This window comes from Tupaia chinensis, unplaced genomic scaffold, assembly GCF_000334495.1.
Source record: "Tupaia chinensis unplaced genomic scaffold, TupChi_1.0 Scaffold146386_1, whole genome shotgun sequence".
Classification (NCBI taxonomy): Eukaryota; Metazoa; Chordata; class Mammalia; order Scandentia; family Tupaiidae; genus Tupaia; species Tupaia belangeri.
In genome coordinates, this window is record NW_006206241.1 from 1079616 (window position 1) to 1086161 (window position 6546).

Below are 6546 nucleotides of genomic sequence, written 5' to 3' on the forward strand. Positions count from 1 at the left end.
AACCCGGCGCAGGGGAGGGGAGGCCCCCCAGCCTCCAGAGGGGCCTGGCGGGCTGGCGCCCCTCCCCGTCTCCCCGCCCTTTGACTGCCCGCCGTTTTATGGCCCCTCCATCACCGAGTACACCGCCGGGGACAATGGACCTACCACTCAAGTGACCAGGCCTCAAATTTGCCTCGATTTGCCAACGTGTGTCATGGCGGCCTTCCTTTGCGGGGCAGGAGAGCTGGATTACGGATGAAGATGGATGGGCTGGGAGGCACCCACGGGGACAATACGCTTGCTGTGCCTCCCCCTGACCCCCACCTGCCCCCTGGCACTCCGCCTGACCCAGGGCTCTGAAAGGGACTGCCTGGGCCGCACCTTCCACACACAGAGGGTGGGGCTGGGACTGGGGGCCTAGGGCAGCCCAGCACCCTGGCCCGCCCGTTCCGGTTCCCTCTGCAGTGGTGCTGTGGAAATCAGCACCCCAACCTCCCTGCCACTCGGGGCTCGGGAAGCCCCTCTCCGTGAGTCCCCGGGGGACGGGCCCTGAACCTGCTCACGTCCTCCTTCCTAGGTTGTACAGGGCGCCTGAGAGCCAGGGCCCGAGGACGGGGCTATTTCCAAAGTTAAGAGGCAGATTCTGGTAGAGGGACAAGACACCCTCGTACGTGAAGGCCGTGTGCCCCGCAGTTTCGCTGTCTTCTCCTCCTTGTCCCAGATGGGGATGCCGACCAACCTGGGCACCGGTCAGCTCTTTCTGCAGTGACGAAGCGTGGCTTCTCCAGCAACTGAAGACCCGCCCTCACGCCAGGGCCCTCCCCACCGGAGGGCTTCCTACGCTAGCACCTGGGCCCAGTGAGAAAGGACCCCAAAGAAGCTGAGCAGGGCACGGCGGGCAGGCCCCCACGCCAGGCCCCTAGGAATGTCCGGCCACCTGAGGCCTGACAGCAGTTAGCTCACGGCTCCGGAGGCCGGAAATCATCCTCGTGGGTCTGGGCCCAAGCTCTTTTTGGAAGCTCCAGGAGAGGATCCCCCTTCATGGGCATGGAGCATATTGATCGCTTCACTTCTTCTGGGAAACAGAAAAGGTAGCCGACCGCAGTCGGCCGGGGGCCATCTGAATGAGCGTTCTCTGGGACGCACTGGTCCTTCCTACTCAATCCCACAGGGACTTGCGATTGAACAGAACTGCCAATGCTCTTGCTGCTGAGGAATAATTTGGACCCTAGGAGAAATCCAATCTGACAAATCAGGAGAAAACTGCTGTCGTGCAGGTCCCAGTTCAGAGCACTGAGGACGCCTCCTGTGTGCTCGGCAGCGGGACTGCCCGGACATGGCCCTTGGCCCTGGCCCTCGGCCCTCGGCCCTCGGCACGCTTCGCCCTGTCTCCTGCAGAAGGAAAGCTAGCCTGGCAGGGCCGGCCGAGGGAGACATGCGTGGGCGTCCCCTTCGGAGTCCGTGGTGCCACGTCATCGTGCCGTCCCGAGCTTTGCCCAGTCCATGTTCCTGTCCCTTGCCCTCCCAGAAGGGCCCCAGTGCAAATTCAAGTCACAGAGGTTGGGCTGGTTCTCTGTAGTTCAGGCAGCAGGGAAATTTTCCAGGTTTTAGAATGCTCACTCTTTGAACACCTCCTTGGGCCCCGTTGTTTAAATGCAGAGAGCCAGGAGTGCAGGGGAATATTCGACAGGTGAATTGGGAAGGAACGAGTTATTCTGCCTTGAGAGGGGCCCTCTGGGAGTCCTCCCTCTGATGTGGGCTGGGGACGGCCGCCAGCCAGCAGGGTGCCCAGGCCGCCCACCTCCTGTGGTCTTCTCCCCTGACTGCGAGGCTGGGATGCACTGCATCCACCCCAGGGACGACCGAGGTGCTGCCTCAGCAGGGCCTGGCACTGTGCCCTCCCCAGGCTCCAGGGGCAGGTCAACGTGCTGCTGGCACCACGGAGCCGGCCTGGCCCTGTCCTCGGTCCCTCAGCCCTGTCCTGACGCCGGGCAGCTGACAGAGGACAGGACGGAAGTGTTAGTGAGCCCTGGCCCTGGGAGGCAGCTCCAGGCTGCACATCCACTCCCCGTGGAGTGCTGTTTCCAGGAGCCCCAGCCCTCGGGGGACCTCACCTGTTCCCTCAGCATGTGTGGAGGGGAGGGGATGGGCAGTGTCAGAGGAGCAGGGGGGTGCTCCGGGCGTGGTGGTCATTGTCCCTGTCCCCACTGCCAGGCCTCCCAGGGCCCCTGCCCCTCGGTCTGTGGGCTGGCTGCAGCTCATCTCAGTGACTAGTCTCTGGCCCACTCAGCTGTCACTGTCACGAGGAACGAGCCCAGATGATCAGGGTTCTGATAAAGTGCTTTAAGTACATGGTCATCTCGTACGACTACCATAGGTAAAACAGAAACTGGAATGAAAAGCATTACAAAGAAAACGAAAATATAGTAGGCTTGCTTCGCTCCTAACCCGAGGCCTGGGGTGGCTTCCAGCACCTTCCGTGGGGTTTAAAGTCTTGTCCTGAGACGGAGTTGGCCCCTAGCAGTGTCACTGAGTCCATGCCTCCTATCAGCCCCTGCTGGGGACACCCGAGCCTGGGGTGGGGTGGTCAGGGAGCGTGTCAGCCAGCTGGGCCAGTGCCAGGGTACTCTCGGTGTCCTCAGGGAGCCTAGGGGGAGGCTCAGGAACTGAGTGAGAGAGGGCCAGCTCCCATGGCTCTCCTGGGCCCGGGCGGGACCTGCTGAGCCTCCTCCTGCCTGCAGGAGCCACGGTTTCAGGTGCGCGGCGGGCTCCAGACACACTTCGGTCAGACCACAGGTGTGAACAGCACCTGCTCCCCCCAACCCAGGTCACTAAGGGACCTCGGGGACGCTGTTGGTCAGGGTGTCCTCTTGGAGGTTACTGCCTGTAGCACATACGCGTGCTGGAAGCCACCACCCCAGTGGGAAAGTGCATCCAGGAGGGGAGGCAGGTCCTCGCTGCAGACCTGGCCAGAGCTCACGGGTCCTGTGATGGATGATGACGAACTGCAGCGAGCCCTGGACGTCTGTGTCTGGGATGCCTGCAGCCAGTGCCTGCTCCCTGCAGCTGTCTCCTGGCACATCTGTCAGCCGGTACCTGCAGCACCAGGCAGCCCTTCACCCTGTGGCCCGTGGGCACCGAGAGCCCGTGGTGGGGCCCAGCAGGGACCAGGAGCTCACCTCCCCGGGTCTCTGGGAAGTCCAGTGCCCCGCAGACCCCTGCCACAAGGGGGCACGCAGTGGCCTTCAGAGCCTGGCCAAGCAGGTGGTGCCCTGGGAGCCGTGATGAGAGCTGTCTGTCCCTGTCCTTGCCTCAGCCCAGGTGCTCCCTGGACAGCGGGCACCGGCATGCTCCTCTGGGCTCAAGCCACGCCTGCAATTCGGACTTCTCTTTTCCAATCTTCCCCCACTAATTACATGGTTTGCAAAATGTCACTTACCCTTGGACAGAATGTCGCTTTGCAGGCCCTGATCTGTGACCTATAAACGGCCGCAGTGTCCTGGCTTGCCGGTTGTCACCATCGTTCTACCTGCGAACAGTGGGAGGCTCTGTGTCCACACTGGGGTGCATGCTGGTGTGCCGGCCTCTTTGCCCCGTGGATGGTGGCTGCAGCTGTGACCACACCGCATGTCTGTGGGCCAAGGAGGTGGGAGGGAGGAGCTGGGGCTCAGTATGGCCAAATGACCCAGCCCTCGTGGACGGTGTGCAGGGGGAGGTGCCAGGGGCCCGAGATGTGGGCCCCGTGCTGGATGGTGGACGCGCCCTGAGTACTCCCCTCCCCTGGGTGTGCTCACACTGTGTCTGTGCTGCGTGACCCGGTGCCTTCTCTGGCATGGTGGCCATGCTGCCAAGGACACACCAGGCGCTGGCTGGCGCAGGAAGCGGCCCTGCTCACTCACGGTGCGCCCGCCGGAGTCCGAGATCAGGTGCGGCAGGGCTGGCTCTGAGTCCTCGCTCCAAGCTGGTAGATGAAGGTCTTGTCCCTGTGCTCGGGCGGCCTTCCCTGTCTGGGTCCTGAGCGCCTCCCTCCACCCCTGCCGGGCTGGGACGTCCGTGGCTGCTGGGTTCATACTTCCGCCCCCACCTCTGCCTTCCTCTTTACATGGCGTCCCCTGCGGACCTGTCTTGTCTACCGTTCCCGCTCTATCAGGGCAGCTGTCCCTGGGTGAGAGGGCGCCACGACCACGTGTTCTGACTCAGTCGCCTCTCGAAAGGCCCTGACTGCAAACATAGTCACGTGTCGCTGCACAGGGGTTAGGACTTCTGATCCCGAGAGTCACACTGCAGCCGTAGTACATGGGGGAGTCGGTGCTTCTCGCCTACAATTGAGGTCTCCGACCGGTGAGTTTGGAATGAACAAGCGAAAAAGCATGCTCAGTGGGCCTGGCTTAATCAGGTGCAGACTCTCGGAGGACGAACAGGCTCTTCTGAAGAGAGACCTGCTCTCCTGCTGGCCTTGGGGAGGAGGCCCCATGCCGGGAGCCCATGTGGAGGCAGTGGCCTCCAGGGCTGCCAGCCTCTGTCCTACAGGTCAGGAAGATGGCGCTAGCTTCCTGAAGGGCTGGGAGCGGGCTGCTCCTTCCTCAAGCCTCCTGGTGAGGGCATAGCTCTGGGGTCGTGAGGTCTGGGGCAGAGGGCCCAGTTCAGCCAGGGCTGATGTCTGAGTGCAGAAGCCAGAGATGGCCGATGCGATGGCCAATGAGTGCGGCCAGGCTGGCGGTCACCAGCCGTGTGGCCCCAGAGCACCAGTGCAGATGGGGTGCCTGGACGTCTGTGTCCTGTCCTCACCCCTGCAGATGCCACCAGATCCTCGACATGGCCAAGTCCTGTGTGGCAGCTCGTCGGTTGTGACTTCTGGGTTTTAGAAGGGTTCAGAGAGGAAGAGGAGTCCCGAGAGCCTCGGCGAGACGCAGGCTTTTTCTCCGCGCCCTTCAGTTCTCAGGTGGCGCTGGTGCTGGCCCTGAGGTGTGGGGGCTTTGGAGCTTCACCTCTGCAGGGCGGGCTGAGGCCCTGCCTGTGGCCAAGTCTTCCCTTCCACATTGCTCCGTGAGGCCAGGGGATCCGGACAGGTCCTGGCCGTCTGCCCCTGCAGGCCCTGCTGCGCAGCGCTTCCCGAGGAGTGAGGTGGGTAGCAGGAGAGACGTGACTTCCACACTCGGCCTGGGTGTCTCCCTCTCTGCTCCCTCGGGTCACTCCCTCCTGTTCCCTCTCCTTGGCTGGGGTCTGCACCTGTGACTGGGGTTCCATGAAACCACCCAGCCCTGAAGGCCTGAACCTCTCAAGTAGCTGAAGTCTTGGCAACTCCCTCCTGGAACTGGGTCCTGGGTGAGCCCCGACAAGGCTCTCACCGTGCCTCAGCGTCCCTGGGAGACTTCCGGGTAAAGTATTGTGACAATGCGGGCAGCAGGGGCTGCAGCTGGACGCAGCTGGGAATCCACAGCCTGCCACGCCTCAGAGCACGCCCACGGTGGTGGAGGCTGTGATAAGCACATTCTCTGCCCTCTGGTCTCTGGATCAGTGCTTTGACACCCAGGGCCTTGCTGACCCCAGAAGGAGCCCCTGCTCCCGGAGATAGCCAGTTTCTAGAGTCGGCAAACAGTGCGGCCTGGAGCAAGCCGAACCAGCAGTCCAGGGAGCCACCCTCCAGTGCCAGGCCCCTCTCCTCACCCCTCAGCACGGCCTCCTTGGGGCCAGGTCCCTTCCGGAGCAGCCTGTAGGTCCAGAGCCCGCTCAAAGTGCTCACCCACCAGATCCAAGCCTGCTTAGCCTGCTCCCCGGTCCCCTCCCAGAGACCACCTCCCCTCTGCCTCTGCTTCTTCCTGGCTCTGCTACTGCTCTGGGGCTCTGCCTGGCCTGGGGCCTCCTATTCCAGGGGCCTGAGCACACGGGCTTCCCCCGCATGGTTGTTTCTGGGTCTGTACTGTACGGCTCTAGGCTGTATGATTAAAACAAGTCTGGGGTGCCCTCTGACACAGAGAACGCGTCAGCAGGAGTCGGGAAAGCCTAAATGAACCACAGGACCTAGGACTGAGCATGGGGCCTCCTCCTCGCGGGTGAGGGTCTTCCATGGAGGCCCCGACCACTCCAGCTCCAGCCTCAGCTTCCTCCTGGTGAAGGCAGAGCGAGCCCCACCTGCCCCCTAGGAGCAAAGCCATGGATGGGGCAGACACAGCGCTCAGAAATGCGGGTCGTCATTCCAAACTGGCAGGCTTCTCTGATGTCAGGCAGAGGGACACGCCGTAGGTGGGGTGCAGCCTGTTCGCCCCATAGGAGTTGAAGCCACCCCCACCCCATCCCCGGCGCCAATGTGCTTCCGAGGCGGGGAGGGGCCGTTAGGTCCTGGAGTGAACCAAGGGGCTCACCCTTCATCAGCACAAGAAGCTTCCTTTCAGACTGCCCTCGACTTGCTACGCAGGAGGACTTCCCGGGGGCTGCGGCCCGAGGGTTAACTCGGTCCAGGGTCCTGCACTGGACTGAGCCCTGGGGGCAGGCAGGCCCGAGCTCTGTCTGGTTCCTTGTTGACTGGCTGAACTCAGAAGAGATCCGGCCGGACCCTCAGCCTTGGCT